This window comes from Podarcis melisellensis (assembly GCF_964234715.1).
Source record: "Podarcis melisellensis genome assembly, chromosome: 7".
Taxonomy (NCBI): Eukaryota; Metazoa; Chordata; class Lepidosauria; order Squamata; family Lacertidae; genus Podarcis; species Podarcis melisellensis.
Window position 1 is genome coordinate 2,319,301 of NC_138539.1, and position 19,078 is coordinate 2,338,378.

The window sequence follows — 19,078 nt, forward strand, 5'->3', positions numbered from 1 at the left end:
TTTATCTGCTTGCACTTTGACGTGCTTTCGAACTGCTAGGTTGGCAGGAGCAGGGACCGAGCAACGGGAGCTCACCCTGTTGCGGGGATTCGAACTGCCGACCTTCTTATTGACAAGTCCTAGGCTCTGTGTCCCTCTAGAGACTCCTTACACTGCCTTTAAAACCAAAATCGCATTTGGGTAGAAACTGTTTCTCAGGCAGCTAGTCCTAGTCTTTATAACCCTGGACCTTCTTCCAGAAGGCAGAAGCTGAAAGAGATCATTTCCTGGGTGCACACTATCCTGCGCTCTTTTCTCAGGAACAAGCTCCAGTAAATTTACCGGAACTTTGCTCTCTCTCTCTCTCTGAATGTCTTGCCTCGGCAACTGAGGCTCACCTCCACAAACAGCCGCTGGAGGGCAGCCCAGAACTGTGTTTGACAGGCACCTCTGAGTGCTGCAGCATAGGCAGGGTTAAACCTTCTGACTGCACTTCCAACATGTGCTTGGTCATCAGTTTCTGAACAGCTACTGGGTGTGTGTGTGTGTGTGTGTGTGTGCAGGAAGCAATTGGGCTTCTCTTGCTTTGCAGCTGTGTGAACTGCTTGCCTGCATGCGCAGGTGTGGGGATGCGGGGCTGTGGCTCCTGAGCTGCTTCGAGGGGAGAAGCTGTGGCGGCGCAGCTTCTCCCATCATCGCCAGGCAGCAGCCGGGACAAAATGCCTCGGGCGAAGCTCATCACCAAAGAGCACAGGAGCCCTGTGCCCCATGGAAGCTGGCAACCCTGTCTGAAAGATGAGTTGCTAATATAGGCGGCAAGGTGGCAGCGGAGAGTTATTTAAGCTGTTTTAAGCCCCATTGAACTTTAAAGGGATTTCAGGAGCGCAACTGTGTGTGTGTGTGCGGGATTATTGCCGCTCCCTGGTGGGTTTTGAAAGTGTGCCTGAGTCTCTGCAAAAAGTGGTGCTGAGTGGGCATATATTTCTGTGTGGAGAGAGAGAGAGAGAGACATGCTTAGATACAGATAAGAGCATCAGAACACACCTGCGCCAGTTCTGGGTGTGGGTCTGTAATACATGGGTACCTTTTGGTATTACAATAAATTCCGATAGAAATAAAACCTTCAGCTGCCCATCACAGCCTACAGCTTATTTGCCAGCTTAAAAGCAGATCTGTTCCCCTCTCAGCGTCTCAAATGACCTGATCCCACCTCGATTTTTTAATGAAGGAAATCTCTATTAAAAACTGCAATCCTATGCATAACTTACTTGAGAGTAAGATGAACACAGTGGCACTTACTCCCAAGTAAACCTGCACACAAGTGAGTGCACCTGAGACTTAAACAGGCCTCAGGTCAAAACACCCCTTTGATCTGAGAAATTGGATATTTTAGTGGACCAAAACGGCCAGTGAGTTCTGCAGGCGTGTCATTGTTTTTAAACATTTTAATGATTAACTAGGGCATTGAAAATCCTGGTTTTGAGAGCGTGTTTATTTCATTGGGTTGGGCAGGTACAGTGGTACCTCAGGTTACAGACGCTTCAGGTTACAGACTCCGCTAACCCAGAAATTGTGCTTCAGGTTAAGAACTTTGCTTCAGGATGAGAACAGAAATCGTGCTCCGGCGGCGCAGCAGCAGCGGCAGGCCCCATTAGCTAAAGTGGTGCTTCAGGTTAAGAACAGTTTCAGGTTAAGAACGGACCTCCAGAACGAATTAAGTACTTAACCCGAGGTACCACTGTGTTGAAAATGTTGCTTGATAGCCAACTCAGCTTAGCTCATTCCAGAAGCTGCGCTTTCTTTAAATGCAAGGGGCACCTTCAAAGCATGTCATGTATCTGACACTTGGGAACTTGCTGGAGCCTAAAAACCTAATGAGAGCTAGGCAGGATCAGGCCTATGGCCCAGCAAGCCCAGCATCCTGAACTCACTGGCCAACGAGATGCTCCCTTAGGGCAATCCTGCAAACAGGACCTGAGTGAAACATCAAATCTCTCCCCACTTGTGACCCCCCCCCCCCAGGACTCAGGAGCAGAGTGCCTGATTCCCTGTAACCTCGCTTCTCGCAAGGAGCAAGCTGCCAGAAGGCCCTAGGAGCTGGACCCCGGTGTCCGGGCTGGGTGATGGTGGTGGAGACACTTCTTCGGGTATACTGATATACAAGTGAGAGATTTCAGATGTGTTGGAAAGGCAGTGCGTTCCTCCTCATTCTCTTTCTTCACCATCAGAAGAGAGCTTCCATGCTTTTCTTCTAGAAAGTGACTTTTTAAAAAAAATAATTGGGCGTAGAAAACAAGAATGAAAAAGGTGAAGCAGCCTGTGGGATGTGGGAGACAGAGAATGAGGAGTTTGCTGAAGCTTGGAAATGGACCATTTGGGAGATACTTCTTGGAGATACCTCAGACCACCCACAACAAAGAACGCTTAGCTCAAGGGCCAATATTCAATGAAACAGTTGCACTAGTGCAAGGATGAGCACTAGTGCGATGGGATTTCCCTCTTCTCCCCCACCATTTGTGCCCCACACTGTCCCCAAATCGTCTTGAGAGGATTGGGGAAAATCTCCAGAATTTACGGTCCGTGTGGTGAAGAATGTTCCATTGTGCAGGGAGGAATCGCTGAATTGACACACATAGTGGTATATAAAAAAATTCCTTCCAGTAGCACCTTGTTGTTGTTGTTTAGTTGTTTAGTCGTGTCCGACTCTTTGTGACCCCCTGGGCCAGAGCACACCAGGCACTTCTGTCTCCCACTGCCTCCCGCAGTTTGGTCAAACTCATGCTGGTAGCTTCGAGAACACTGTCCCACCATCTCGTCCTCTGCCGTCCCCTTCTCCTTGTGCCCTCCATCTTTCCCAACACCAGGGTCTTTTCCAGGGAGTTTTCTCTTCTCATGAGGTGGCCAAAGTCTTGGAGCCTCAGCTTCAGGATCTGTCCTTCCAGTGAGCACTCAGGACTGATTTCCTTCAGAATGGAGAGGTTGGATCTTCTTGTGGTCCATGGGACTCTGAAGAGTCTCCTCCAGCAGTGGTGTAGCGTGGGGGGTGCAGGGGGGGCGGCCGCACCGGGCGCAACATCTGGGGGGGTGCACTCGCACTCACAGCTCTCTGCCCCTACCTGGCTCACTCTCTCTCTCTCACTGCAGTGCTGGCTGTGAAAATCTGATCTAAGCCGCTGGGTCGCCGCCCACTGTGGAGGGGGTGGGTGCCAGGCGTGCGGTGCGGAGAGAGAGCGAGGGACTATCTGGGGGAGGGACAGTGCAGCGGCCGCCCAGCGCAGTGCTGAGCACGGGAAAGAACCACACCAGACCAGACCAGGCAGCAGCAAGAAGAAGCTGGCAGCGGCGGCAGGTTAGGGGTTAGGGGGCGCAAATTACTTGCCTTGCCCCGGGTGCTGACAACCCACGCTACGCCACTGTCCTCCAGCACCAGAATTCAAAAGCAAGTAGCTCCTTAGAGACCAACTAAGATTGTTATTGGTATGAGCTTTCGTGTGCAGGCACACTTCTTCAGATACACTGAAACAGAAATCTGTATGTGAAGAAGTGTGCATGTACACGAAAGCTCATACCAATAACAAACTTACGGTAGGTGGTCTCTAAGGTGCTACGGGAAGGAATTTTTTAATTTTGTTTTGTCTACAGCAGACTATTGCGTCTACCTACCTGTAAAGAGTGGTATATTTTGAATTGCAGCTCTCTTTCAAACAGCTTCTTCTCTTTTGCTCTAAATGGATGGTTGCAGTATCGCTCAGCACTTGGCCCTGAAGTGGGTCCAGGAAAAGATTCTGCCAGAACCAGAATCCAATCTAGCAACCCTGTCTCATCACTGCAATGGAGCAAATATTTCCTGTACTTTTTAACCAGGGAAGGGAAAATAATATTTCGCATTTTTAGGCGTCAACCTTGCATGGAAGTAGACAAATATTTCAAACCCCCAGAAGCCGGAATCAAATCTCGAGGTGCCTAGGGAATCCTTTAGCGCCTGTTGCAGCTCTAAGCAGTATTGATTTGTGTTGGACTCTCTGTTTCTCTTTATTCCCTGCTACCTGGGAAAAAAATACAAAAGTCTTTTTTCACGTCTCACCAGACCTGATCACAAGTCCACAGTGTGACCACAAATGGAACAATACCATGTTTAGGTCTCGTCGCTGCATTTCAAAAACAACCTTGTATCGCTGGAAAACATTCAGAAAAGAGCAACCAGGAACAATCTGTATTTTGGCTGTACACCAATAAAAACTGTATTTTAAAGAGAGGAAAATAGCAACCAAAATGATCAAGGGGACGGAGAAATTTCCCTGTGAAGAAAGGTTTAAGCATTTGGGGCTGTTTAGTTTAAAAAGCAGAGACATCACCTTGCCAACAACGGCCCATATAGTTCAAGCTATGGTTTTCCCAGTAGTGATGTATGGAAGTGAGAGCTGGACCATAAAGAAGGCTGATCACTGAAGAATGGATGCTTTTGAATTCTGGTGCTGGAGGAGACTCTTGAGAGTCCCATGGACTGCAAGAAGATCAAATGCATCCATTCTGAAGGAAATCAGTCCTGAGTGCTCACTGGAAGGGCAGATCCTGAAGCTGAGGCTCCAAGACTTTGGCCACCTCAGGAGAAGAGAAGACTCCCTGGAAAAGACCCTGATGTGGAGGGCACAAGGAGAAGGGGACGACAGAGAATGAGATGGTTGGACAGTGTTCTCAAAGCTACAAACATGAGTTTGACCAAACTGCGGGAGGAAGTGGAAGACAGGAGGGCCTGGCGTGCTCTGGTCCAGGGGGTCAGGAAGAGTCGGACACGACTAAACGACTAAACAACAACGAGTTTAGAAGAAAGGCAACCAAATGGGGCAGGATAGGCTTTGTAAAATTACGCATGGCCTGGAGACAGCGGGTAGAGGAAGGTTTATTTACTTGCGCAACTCAAGAACTCAGAAACATCCAATGAGGTTCAGTGTTGGAAGATTCAGGAAAGACGAAAGAAAAGATCTTATTCACACAGCGCAGATCTAACCTCTGGAACTCATTCCCACTGGACGCAGTGATGCCACCAACCTGGACAACTGTAAAAAAAGGTTTAGACAAATCCATGGAGAAGTTTTTCAAGTCCTGCTTCCCCCAATTGGATATTTTCTCCCTCCGCTGTTGGAGGCAGGATGCTCCTAGAATCTTGGTTGCTAGGATCCACAATGGGGGAGATGGCTGTTGTGTCTGAGTCCTGCTTGCAGGATTCACATAGGCATCTGGGAATAGAAAGTTGGACCACACAAGCCCTTGGCTTAATCTAGCTGCGCTCTTCTTAAGTTTCCTCCTTACATGGTTTGTTCTTTTACATTCTGCTCTCATCTGCTGGTTATTGTGGGAATGTTCAGAGATTCAGGAGAAGATATATTGTCTGATTATAGCCTTTCCAACTTGTGTAAACAAGTTCACAGTTTAGCAGAGTAACATTCCTCTTTTTAAACTCGCAGCGGATGCGTTTGCTCAGGCTCGCTAAAGCCTCTATAATAACTGTTCTGGTATTTTCGCTTTATTCCCTCCTAAAAGATAAGACACAACACAGTCTTCGATAAAAGTATAAAAAGACTTTACTCACTCACGTTCTGTTCACAATCGGATCCCAGAAGGCAGACTTAGCTTAGAAAAGTAACCTATACATAGAAACTATCTCATAAGGAGACAGTCCTCTCTTGGCTAAGAGAGCATCTTTGGCTAAGCAGATGTTGCTTCTTCGATGCATGTAGTCATACAGAGAGAGATGGCTGCCCTGCCCTGTGCTTTTGTCGTTACCTGCACAGGTGAGGCCACGCCCACCTCTAGTCACATGCAGTGGAAGTCTGTCCCAGCCCAGAAGGAAACAGGAAGTTTACCTGATGGCTGGACAAACATTCCTCCCCATGTGTAAACATGTTCACTCTAGGAATGTTGTACTTGACTGCTCTTGTGTTTCACATCCCGCAGTTATCCCTTTATGGCTTAAGCCCAGGCTATCTGTAGGATATCCTCCCCTATAAACTGGCCCGGTCTCTGAGATCTTTGGGGGAAGTCCAGCCCACTTGGTGGGGAAGTGGGAAAGGGCTGCCTTTGCCGGTGGCTGCTCCCAGACAACATTGGAACTCCCTGCCTCAGGAATCTGAGCTGGCTTCCACCGGCAAGTGAAAACTCTTTTATTCTGACCGTGTTTGAGAACGGACCCTGTTCTCGGAGTGGACAACTGGATGCAGGATTCGAACACAAGAGCAACTCTCCCCTCCCCTTTCCAGCAGCTGGTATTCAGAAGCATCGCTGCCTCTGACAATGGGGGGCAGAGCTAGTAGCCTTTGATAGTCCATTCATGTATCTAATCCTCTTTTAAAGCCATCCAGGTTGGTGGCCCTTGCTGTGGCAGTGAGTTCCACAGTTGAACTATGTGTTGCATGAATAAGTACTTTCTTTTCGGATTATTCCCCCTGTTTTGTTTGAGTGTGCAAGCTGTCTTGAGTCCTGGTCTGGGGGAAAAAGTGGGATATAAAGAATACAGTGGACGCTCGGGTTGCGAACGTGATCCCTGCGGGAAGCATGTTTGCAACCCGCAGCGTTCGCAACCCGCAGCGCGGCATGTGCACATGCGTGGGTTGTGATTTGTTGCTTCTGCGCATGCGCAAAGCACGATTTAGCGCTTCTGCACATGCGCAAGCGCTGAAACAACTAGTTCCGGTACTTCCAAGTTTGGTGCGGTGCGCAAACCGAAATCACGCAACCCGAAGTGTCTGTAACCCGAGGTATGACTGTTATCCATATCTAGACCTTCTTCCTTCCATCTTTTCTTCCTGCATTTCAAAGTGATGCAAGCCCTAAATGCTTGCCAAGATGCCAGCTGGACTAACTGCCCAACTCAGCCAAACAGTTGCAATATCCACAGGTCACCCCCTACCTTTGGGGGGTCCAGGAAACCCACCTCCCCCATAACATGACTGCCAGGGTCCATGCCAAGCTGGCAAGGGTGCTGGGGCGATGATTCTTGGCTTTGGGCACAAGGTCCCCTTCCCAGTCAGCCTCAGGTTGATGTTTGCCTTCCCCAAATGAGGCTTCTTTCCTTCCCGCAATGATCTCCTTGTTCGTCTCTTGTCTCCTGCTGCGCTGAGACCACTTTTTATGACGCCAGCAGCTTCCAGGCCCCAGATAAACAGCTGTGACACCTCAAGGGGACAGCAGGGGGTTGAGCAGACCCTGTAGCTAAACACAAGGAGAACAAGGGCTGATGTGAGGAGGGTGGGATCCTGAGCGCAGCTGGAGAGATGGGGAAAGGAAGAGAGGAAGGAAGAGCTCCTTGCCTCGTCCCTGACAGCAGCTTCTCCGTTTTGCAAACTGCCCATGGAGGGTGGTATTTAAGTGTCAGGAATCAAGAAATTTAAAGAAAAACATCTGGCCATTTCTAAGCACACTTGATCAGGCATCTTTCAGCAGTTCTGTCGCCTGGGGAATTGCAGAGCTACATAAGATGAAAGGAAAAACAAACTTCGGTGAGCTTTTAGAAAGCAGTACAGTCATACCTTGGGTTGCGAACATGATCCATGCAGGAGGCACGTTCGTAACCCGCAGCACCGCATCTGCGCATGCGCGTAACGCGATTCAGCGCTTCTGCGCATGTGCGTGATGTCATTTTGCGAATGCGTGAGTGCCGAAACCCGGAAATAACCCGTTCCAGTACTTCTGGGTTCGGCGCGGTCCGTAACCCCAAAACACGCAACCCTCAGCATTCGCAACCCGAGGTATGACTGTATTGTTTTGGGGGGCAGGGGGCGGGCAGGTGTGGGGGACTCCCTGGTCCTGAATAGGGTCTCTGTGCCCCTGAAGGACCAGTGGCGCGTCCTGAGGGTCATTTTGGACTCAGAGGCGCAGGTCAATTCTGCGTCCAGGGCAACAGTCTACCAGCTCCATCTGAGACCCTCCCTGCCCGCAGACTGTCTTGCCAGAGTGGTGCATGCTCTGGTTATCTCCCTCTTGGACTACTGCAATGTGCATGGAGCTACCTTTGAAGGTGACCTGGAAACTGCAACTAATCCAGAATGCGGCAGCTAGACTGGTGACTGGGAGCGGCCACCGAGACCACATAACACCGGTCCTGACCTACGTTGGCTCCCAGTATGTTTCTGAGCACACTTCAAAGTGTTGGTGCTGACCTTGAAAGCCCTAAACGGCCTCGGCCCAGTAGACCTGAAGGAGCGTCTCCACCCCCATCATTCAGCCCAGACACAGAGGTCCAGATCTGAGGACCTTCTGGCAGTTCCCTCACTGCGAGAAGCCAAGTTACCAGGAACCAGGCAGAGGGCCTTCTCAGTGGTGGCACCCGCCCTGTGGAACGCCCTCCCACCAGATGTCAAGGAAATAAAGAACTATCTGACTTTTAGAAGACATCTGAAGGCAGCCCTGTTTAGGGAAGCTTTTAACGTTTGGAGTTTTACTATGTTTTTATACGCGCTGTAAGCGACCCAGAGTGGCTGGGGAAACCCAGACAGATGGGCAGGGTATGAAGAATAAAATGATGATGTTGAAGATTAGCCCGGCAATTTTGCACCGCTCAGAGACTGGGGAGATTCTGCTGTCGAGGAGACAGACCCATGTCGTCCGGCTTGGGACGGAGGCTCCTGCCAGTTCACCCCTTCCCAGAGGGGCGAGCACCCCGACTCCTCGCTGCCCCCCAACTGGCTCTCCTTCTTTCCCACAGTCATCAAGGTGCCTCACTCTTCTCCAGAGTCCGGCCTTTAATGGAAGGGACAGAGAGAGTCGGGTCGGTAGGAAATGGCTCCTGAATCTTTAATAAAGAAAACATTGTCAGGGCCATAAAGCTGAGGATGACAGAGCTCTCAGTCTTATTGCCTCCCCCCGCTGCCAGCCTCCGCCCCACTTCTTTACTTAACTCTGCCATAATGGGTTTAATAGCCCGAGAGGGAGCTGAGGTGAAAGTCGTATTAAAAAATGTATTTCCGAATTTAATTGAGGCTCCATCTGTGGGGAGAGATGGAGGAGAGGAGAGGTCACCCCACAGGAGAGTCGTGAAAGAGCCCGGCTGAAGTCTTCCTCCCCTCCCAGCCGGGGGGAAAAGGGCCAGGAAGCCAACGCCAGTCCAGCGAGGGAGCAAAAAGGGGGAAGGCGGTTGGGGGGTGGGGTTGGGGGGCTCAGACAGACAGACAGACAGACAGACAGATGCCACAAAAACATCTTCCCTGCATTCTTCTGGACCCGCATAGGAATGAGGTCTCTCCATGCATCATTTTGTGTGTGTGTGTGTGTGTGTGTGTGTGTGTGTGTGTGTAATCATAGCATCCTAGAGAGGGAAGGGCCCCCCCACAAGGGCCATCTAGTCCAACCCTCTACAGGGCAGGTAAAGGTAAAGGACCCCTGGACAGTTGTTGTTGTTTAGTTGTTTAGTCGTATCCGCCTCTTCGTGACTCCCTGGACCAGAGCACGCCAGGCCCTCCTGTCTTCCACTGCCTCCCGCAGTTTGGTCAAACACTGTCCCACCATCTCGTCCTCCGTCGTCCCCTTCTCCTTGTGCCCTCCATCTTTCCCAACATCAGGGTCTTTTCCAGGGAGTCTTCTCTTCTCATGAGGTGGCCAAAGTCTTGGAGCCTCAGCTTCAGGATCTGTCCTTCCAGTGAGCACTCAGGGCTGATTTCCTTCAGAATGGAGAAGTTTGATCTTCTTGCAGTCCATGGGGCTCTCAAGAGTCTCCTCCAGACCATAATTCAAAAGCATCCATTCTTCGGCGATCAGCCTTCTTGATGGTCCAGCTCTCACTTCCATACATCACTACTGGGAAAACCATAGCTTTAACTATACGGACCTTTGTTGGGAAGGTGATGTCTCTGCTTTTTAAGATGCTGTCTAGGTTTAATTTAACCTGGACAGTTAAGTCCAGTCAAAGGCGACTATGGGATTAAGGCGCTTATCTCGCTTTCAGGCCGAGGAAGCTGGCGTTCTTCTGCAGACAGTTTTCCAGGCCATGTGGCCAGCAGGACTAAACCACTTTTGGTGCAACGGAACACCGTGACGGAAACCAGAGCGCATGGAAACGCCATTTACCTTCCCGCCACAGTGGTACCTATTTATCTACTTGCACTGGTGTGCTTTCAAACTGCTAGCTTGGCAGGAGCAGGGACTGAGCAACGGGAGCTCACCCCGTTGCGGGGATTCGAACCGCCGACCTTCTGATCGGCAAGCCCAAGAGGCTCAGTGGTTTAGTGCACAGCGCCACCTGAGTCCCTCATGCATGAATCACAGCTGAAGGATCCCTGACAGATGGCCATCCAAACTCTGCTTAAAAACCTGCAGCAGGCTACCCCCTTCTGAGTTCATTGTTGTAATTACGGTTATGTTTATAAGAGATTTTAGAAATGCATATGGTTTTAATTCTATCAGTGTTTAATTATATTTTACCGATCAACTGTTCTGTGTTTTTATCCTTTCCTGTTTTTCTCTGCAAACTGCTTCAAGTCCAGTCGGGGAAAAGGTGTAGTAGTAGTAGTAGTAGTAGTAGTAATAATAATAATAATAATAATAATAATAATAATATCATAGAATTGTAGGGTTGGAAAGGGACTGCCCAGGTTTTTTCCCCACATTTAAAAAAAACCATTTTCTTGTTCTTTTCCAAGCTGGCTGTGGCAAACAAAGCATCTCTGCAAGGGGCCTTGTACTACCAGATCAAGGGAAATAAAAATATAGCTCTGTTCTGCCTTGGTCAGACCACACCTGGAAGACTGTGTCCAGTTCTGGGCGCCACAATTTAAGAAGGACATTGACAAGCTGGAAAGTTTGCCGAGGAGGGCAACCAAGATGATCAAGGGTCTGGAAACCAAGATTTAGGAGGAGCACTTGAAGCATAGCTGTCAACATTTCCCTTTTCTTGTGAGGAATTCTATTTGGAATAAAGGAATTTTCCTTTAAAAAAGGGAAACGTTGACAGCTATGGCTTGAAGGAGCTGGGTATGTTTAGCCTGGGAAAGATGTTATGTACTGAAGTTCTCACCCTGGGCCAGCAGGGGGAATACTGTAGATAGTTTTCACTCAGGTCCAATTTTGCAAATAAGGAATTGAAAGTGATGTTCAGTGATTGGATAGTTACAGAAAGTTGTTACTGTTGCTTTGTAGTTGAGCTCTATATAAGCAGGTTGGCTGAACCCTTCAGTTCAGTTCTGTTCTGGCCTGTGAATAAACAAGAGCTGTCTGAAGAATCGCTGTGTTGTCTGATATGTTCACCCACAACTTAACAAAAGAAGAGACTGAGAAGGGTGTTTCAACCTGTGTTTCAACGGCTCTTGTTTGTCCGTAGCAAGGGAACGGGGTCTGCACTGACTGATTTGTTGGCGAATGACCCCAATATTCTTCACTCTTTTATTGGGTTCACAAGAAGCTGTGATGCAGGTGAAATGTTATCATCATTAAGCTGTGGCAATGCACCTTTTAATTGGCTGAATCACTGATCCATTGATTAAAATAAAAGTACTTCACCTGCTTTTCTGTTTTAAAAAAGGCACCAGATGTTTGGCAGTGGTTTAGCACTCGTAAGTTCCTTTTCTAAATGAGAACGAGTGACTCCCTGCTGCAGGAATCTAGACCCCAGGAATGAGCACATCTGCCGTGAGTCGATGCTCGGTGGGGACTCTGATGGGCCAACGCAGCTCACGGTGAGTGGGTTCCAGAGTTTTTTGCAAGCAGAATCTCCCTCTCTGACTCCATTGTCAAAGATACATGCCCTCCCCTACCAGCATGAGTTTGACCAAACTGTGGGAGGCAGTGGAAGACAGAAGTGCCTGGCGTGCTCTGGTCCAGGGGGTCGCAAAGAGTCTGACACGATTAAACAACTAAACAACAACAACAACAAAATAAATGTTCATAACTGCATGTATAAATCACATGTCTGAAACCCCACAGAAAAAGGTCCTGAAACCATTTTGTCCCTCCCAAATTGACCTCAAATATTTCTCTGCAAGGTTGAAGGAAAATGGAAAAGCCCCCCATTGTCTTTTCCTTCACAAATCCTGTCTTAAGGGTATGTCTGTGTATGAATAGGCTAAGCCTGTGACCTGGCTCAGGAACTAAGTATTTATCATCACAAAAGACTGGCCAGGCTCCCCAGGTAATCCAATCAAGGTAACTTGCCAGACAGGAGATAAACAATGCACTCAGATTTCTGTTGTAGACCACCCCTTTCTGCAATGTAGGTATGATGTATCTGTTGTTGATAAGCAGTGTCCAGTGCACAGCGGAATGATGAGAAGTATGAGCCAACACGCTCTATACTACTTTATTTACAGTTCAAAGCTGGTAAGTTACAGAAAAACATTTTCCCTCTGCCGGAGCAGAGAAAGCGTCATCTCTCCTCAAAAAGCACGGAGAGAATCACAAACTGAAACTGCAAAGAACAGTGAAAAACAGGAAACCAGTGTACGTCACATCCAGTCTCCCGTTCCCGTGGGAAAACCTCCAACAGTACAGACTGTGTGGAATGTAAACACCTGTCTTGTGACAAGCACTTCTGCTGCTCAGTGAGGGAAGCAGAAACCAACATCCTCCCCCTTTCTGTGAACATCACTGGGCAGCGTGTTCGTACAATATCAGTACAAACCCAACTTCTGCACATAGGTACAGTGTTGATCCCTTGATACAATCTTGGACAATACATCAGCAGGAATTTCATTACCTGGCATATAGGACACCGTTACGAGTCCCTTCTGAATACGTTCCCTAGCATGTTGCAACTTCAATTGCAAGTGCTTCGTGCTTTGCTTACAACCTTCAGAATTCAGCAAAGCCAAACATGCTTTGTTGTCCTGGTAAACCTGGATTGGACATTTGACAGGAATTTTCATGTCTTTGCACAATTGTAACAACCATTCACAATCTTTAAGTGAATAAGACAGTGCATTCAGTTCAGCTTCACAAGTACTTAAGCTAACTGTTGTTTGCTTCTTGCACGACCAATCAAATAGACCCTGATTGTACTTATAGCAAACTCCAGACGTACTTTTCCTGTCTGTAGTGTCACTTCCAAAACTTGCATCTGCAAATATCTCAAGACCACCAGACTTCTGATTGTTAAATCTCAGTCTGTAATGCATAGTGCCTTTCAAATACCGCGCTATGCGTTTCAGAGCTTTCCAATCCTTAACAGTAGGATTGTTGACTTGTCTGCTTAGCAAATTACAGCTAACAGCAATGTCTGGTCTTGAACATCTGGCAATGAAGTTTAGCTTGCCTAGCACACTTCTGTACAGTGTAGTGTCAGAAAATGCTTCTTCAGTGTCATCTACCTGATAACCTGTTACCATCGGTGTGTCCACAGGGTTAGCATCCATCAGGTTTAGTTTGCTTAACACATCAGCAATTTTCCGTGACTGGTGTACTAGAATGTTACCATCTTGATCTCTCTCTATTTCCAGAGATAGGTAGTTGTTTACCTCACCAAGATCTTTCATGTCAAAGTGCTCTTTCAGTTGAGCTAGGGCGTTATTGTACATTGTGACATCTTTCCAAAAGAATAAAAGATCATCAACATAAAACAAACAATACAGTTTCTTTTGCCCCTCCTCTTTGACAAATACACATGGATCAGATTTCCCTTGCTTAAAACCTAGAGAAAACAATACTTCAGTGAGTTTTGTGTGCCAACACCGTGCACTTTGTTTGAGACCATAAAGGGATTTTTTCAGAGCACAAACAAATCCCTGTTTTACCTGTACGCCATCAGGTGGAAGCATATAAAGTGATTCATTTAGAGATCCGTACAGAAAAGCTGTATTGACATCATGGTGACTAATGTGTAGATTCTCCTCTGCAGCTAGCTTGAGCATAAGCCTAATGCTCTCATACCTCACTGTGGGTGAGTAGGTCTCGTGATAGTCTTCACCTGGTACCTGAGCAAATCCTCTGGCTACCAATCTGGCTTTGTGTCTGACTATCTTGCCATTTTGATCAGTCTTCGCTTTGAAGACCCATTTGCTTCCAAGCAATTTCATTCCTGGAACTACTGGAACAAGCTCCCATGTTTTGTTCCTTTCCAAGGAATCAAGCTCAGCCTTCATGGCATTTAACCATGGCTCAGCTTCCTTTGAATCCAAATCCTGGATTTCTTGGAAACTTGAAGGTTCAAAAACCTTCTTGGAGCTTTTAACAGCTGTTACTGCTATCTTAGCAAACTCATCAGCAAATCTCTTTGGAGGTCTGCCTTTTGTGGCTCTCTGTGACCTACGAATTAGCCTTAGGTCTTCAACACTCTCCTCTTCCTTCTTAGGAGAAAAGTGACCTATTGTGAACAATGGTTCCTCCAATTCTTGATCAGAGCTTTCAGAGGGTCGCATAGAGGCTTTCGCACTCTTGAAATCCTCTGAATCATCTGATTCAGTTTCAGACTCAGAATCAGAACCTTCATCAGTGGGTGTGGGTTGTTGTGGTTGCTTTTGACTATCCTCAGTCTCATCACTGTCATCAGGATAACATTGGAAAATTCCCACATTCTCCCCCCACTTGGCATTGTACTCAACACTTCTTGTGAGCTTAATCTCCTTAGAGTCAGTCATCATTATTCTGTAAGAGCCTTTCTGATAACCTAGAAAGATACCATGCAATCCACGCTTGTCTAACTTGGAGTTTTGTGGTGAGTGAACCCACATGTCAGAACCAAAAATTTTCATGTGTTTGATGTATGGCTTCTTGCCAAACATCTTCTCATAGGGGGTACAACCAATCGCTGAAGATAACCTGCGATTATAACTGTAAGTGAAACATGAGAGAGCTTCGGCCCAATAACTCTCTGGAAGATTTGCATCATGCAGCAAGGTTTTTAACCCTTGAAGCAAAGTCTGATTTGCCCGTTCCGCAAGTCCATTCTGCCATGGCGAGCGAGGACTAGACAAATCGTGTTGAATTCCTTTCTCAGCCAGAAAAGCTTCAAACTGCTGAGAAGTGAACTCTCCCCCCCGGTCGGTGAAAAGAATCTGTATCTTCTTACCATGCACATTTCCCAACCAAGCACAGAATTCCTTGAACCTAGGAAAAGCCTCTGATTTCTGCTTGAGATTGTACACAAAAATATACCTGGAAAATGCATCAATAAGAACCATGAAGTACCTATTCCCACCCAAAGAGGGCGCTAGTGGTCCAACCAAATCAGCATGAATAATTTGGTATGGCTCTGTAGCTTGCCTACTAGACACCTTACCTTTCGCAGCCATTTTCACCTTGTTTGCTGCGCATGCCTTGCACTTCATGTGGTACCTGCAGGGTTTAATAGTCATACCTTCAACCAAGGCAGGCATTTTAGATACTGCCTCAAAATGCAAATGTCCAAATTTCCTGTGAAAATCATGAATACATTCTGCATGCAAACTTTTGTTAGAACCTGCAATGCAACAAGTGTCATCCTGCACAACATCATCATAATACAAAAGAAACAAACGATCAACAAATTCAGCATACAATTGATAATCATTTTTCTTGGTGATGATGCATCTATTGTTCTTAAAGGAAACGTCTATTTTCCGCTCCATCAGCTGTCCAACGCTAAGCAGATTATGTTTCGCGTCCGGCACATAAAGCACGTCCTGTATCGATAAGTCCAAACTGTGAAGAACAACAGTTCCGTAGCCTTTACTGGGGATTGTGTGGTCATCCGCCTGGTGAATTGCACCTTCCTGCGGTGTAAAAGACACGAACAGTCGCTTATCGTTGCACATGTGATGCGTTGCAGCTGAATCAACAACGAAGAAAGATCTAGACGTCTTCTGGACCTCTGCAACCTCTGCAACCTTTGTAACCTTTGGAGCGTAGCGTGAGACCATTGCCATGTGCTGCGTTGTCCTGGACACCGGACCTTTGCCTTTGCTCTGGCCTTTTCCACGCGATGAGCTTCCGCTGCGCTGCTCTGTCTTGGCCCTGGGATATTTGCATTCCCTCTTCATATGGCCTAGACGTCCACACGAGTAGCATTTCACTGCCTTCAAAGCTTTGGCGCCATCTGGTGGTTCCACTGCACTATGGGATGACGTCTGTGAAGACTCCCCCTTTCCCATGCAGCCAGCACCCCGCCGATCTGCTCCATTCTGAATCATGGCAGTATCACAAGCTACTGTGAGTTGAGCATGTGGCTGATCAGTGGTATCAAATTCCCCACTTGCTTCATCCAGCCTTCTGCAGCTAGCCATCATGACTTTGGCAATTGCCTCTTGCGTCATCTATGCTGCTTTAAATCAAGCTGCTGTATACATGCTGCGTCTGTGTACAGCTGCTTCAATCCAAAGGCAAATCAAAACAGCCTCTGCCTTTGAGCCTGCGCCTTTCTGTATGCTGCGTTGCTTATCTGCAGCTGTTTCAAACTGCATTCCAAAAGCAAGCTCAAAAGTGATAGTCCCCAAGTGCTTTCTCAATGTTGCCCTTTAATTTTTGCTGCGTCACATTTGCAGCTGCTTTGAAACAACAGCACTTTACTTTCGTTTTCCCCCAGCATAGCGTCCCTTTGAGCCATTTGCCTGTGCCGCAGCAAAACCGGCTATAAAAGTTCAAAGTCCAGCCATAAAGCCATTAATTAGAAGCTGGCAGGCTGCCCGGAGCAGTAGCACATACCTTCATCAATCATTTTGACGCGCAGAGCAGATACCGTGCGTTCCGTTCCTCTGCCGCTGTTCCGATGCTTTGCCGGCACTTCGTCTCTGTGCTCCTTTGTTCCTTTGCCAGGAGCTCGACTTCTGAAGCCCATCCTCAAAACACTGCATTTTTCTGGGCCCATAACCAAATGTTGTTGATAAGCAGTGTCCAGTGCACAGCGGAATGATGAGAAGTATGAGCCAACATGCTCTATACTACTTTATTTACAGTTCAAAGCTGGTAAGTTACAGAAAAACATTTTCCCTCTGCCGGAGCAGAGAAAGCGTCATCTCTCCTCAAAAAGCACGGAGAGAATCACAAACTGAAACTGCAAAGAACAGTGAAAAACAGGAAACCAGTGTACGTCACATCCAGTCTCCCGTTCCCGTGGGAAAACCTCCAACAGTACAGACTGTGTGGAATGTAAACACCTGTCTTGTGACAAGCACTTCTGCTGCTCAGTGAGGGAAGCAGAAACCAACAGTATCTGGGGGGTGGTCTTGAGCTATGCCCCCTCTGTGATGCAGGTATGATGTTTCTGGCGGTGGTCTTGGACTCCAGGGCGGGCAATTTAAAATGTCTATATAAGGACGGGCACACCTTTGTTCTGGTTCCTCCTCCTTTCCTGCGTGTGAGGGGAGCACCCTGTTGCAACAGATCAATAAAGATCAGTCTTACTAGCTGCTTTGCTTCTCAATATTCTCTGGTTGGCCTCTGTTATTTTCTCCTACCGATGGAGAACCTGCAAAGGACTCTATAAGGGCTCTTGTGTCCCCCATAAGGGAATAAGGGCAGATTTTCGTTTATTACACTGGGAACTGTAGTTCCCGAAGGATGCTGTGCCTTGTTCGCAGACTCCTTGCCGCCAGCCTGTCTCCTGCTGAAATAACCCTGCTTTCTGAAAAACACAAAACCCAGGTTTATGTGGGGAGGCGGAAATTGGGACAGTTATGCAATTACACGCAGATGTGTTGGTTTTTAGAAACTAGAAAACGAGTATTTCGCCCGTGCAAAAACGGAGGTGCTCTCCCCGCCTTTGCTGCAAATACTTGTTGCAGCTGTTGGTAAACATTTGCTTTAATTAGCTGCAAAAGGGGGGAGTTTATTGGGGGTTGGAAGAGCCCCCTCTTCCCCTCCCCTTGCTCTTTCCCTTTGCACCAGGCCTTCCCCGGGGGGCCCTGTTTTTACTCTGAGTCAGCCAATCTGCTGGGATCGCACCACCGGTTTTATTAATTTGATTAATAACAACGTACGTCACGGAGGTCATTACCCGCTAATTGGCGATGACAAGGTTGTCAGAGTGTGTCCCTCTGAGGGACAATTTCCCATCCCCTCTTCTCTCCGCGCCCAACACTCTGGGCTTTCAATTGCATTAATTAAAAATCTGAGGAAATAACTCGGCTCTTTGGGGACCTTTCGGATATTACAAGCCAGGCTGGGAAGGTTTTGCCACTCCAGAGATTTTTCCCCAGGCAAAAGAGGGGAAGGCGCCTTCAGGTGATCTGGCCTTTGGGACTTTTTTTGGTTTAGAGGAAAAGGCAATGTGATAGAAGTTTATAAACGATAGTCTGGAGGAAGTGGAGAGAGAGAGAAAAAAGGCTTTTTCCTTCTTTCATAACTCCAGGAGTTGTGGGCATCCAATGGAGCTGAATGTTGGAAGTTTTGGGGGAAATAAAATGAAATGCTGGACACTGTGGAACTCACTGCCACTGGAGACAGTGGTGCCTACCAATTTGAATGGCTTTTAAAGAGGATTTGATGGCTCTGTTCTGCCTTCACAGTCAAAAGCAGCAATACTTTGGCCTTGGCTTGGAATCAACTTGATCCCCTTCCCCTCTTCCTTTTTTCCTTTCTCCTTCTGTGATGGAACTCCTATTTGGGGATTTCCCTGGTTTTTTTCTGGCCCACGTAGGACCAGTCTGGATAGTTGGCCTTGGTGCAGACTTGATGTTTTCATCCGCAAAAAAGTTTTTGATTGAGTTTCCATTGAAATGAGGCTGCATTTTAATGTTTTAATGTTATATTTTAATGTTTATTATTATTATTATTATTATTATTATTATTATTATTATTACTTCTGAATACTGGTCACTAGAAACCACAGAGAGTGCTCTTGTGCTTGAGTCCTGCGTGCGAGTTTCCTACATGGTTCTGACACTCTCCCCTCCAGCGGTCTGTTGTTACCACCCCCAAGAGGAAAATCTCAGGTGTTTTCGGGAAAGTTTTTTTTTTTAAAAAAATCTTTTAAAATTCATTGTATATAGTTCCCCAATATTCCTTAATTACTTTACAGGACCACCACATGTGGAAAAAGGATCCCTCATTTTCATTACACTTCCAACATAAACCCTTTTTTAGACATTCTTGCCGATCTGGTGGGTGTTTTATCTGTCCCGAATCTTCCAACGTTCAGCTGCATTGAATGCAGTTCTGGTTTGATGAAAGAGGGAGAAAAATATTTCTCTACAGCATGCATAATATA

General features: G+C 47.2%; 1 protein-coding gene across 1 annotated transcript in view; it reads left to right on the top strand.

Annotated features, from left to right (window-relative positions):
• GORAB (golgin, RAB6 interacting) overlaps positions 1-19,078 on the top strand; it is a 187,776-nt gene that overhangs the window by 93,855 nt on the left and 74,843 nt on the right. The gene's annotated exons all lie outside the window — the stretch shown is intronic.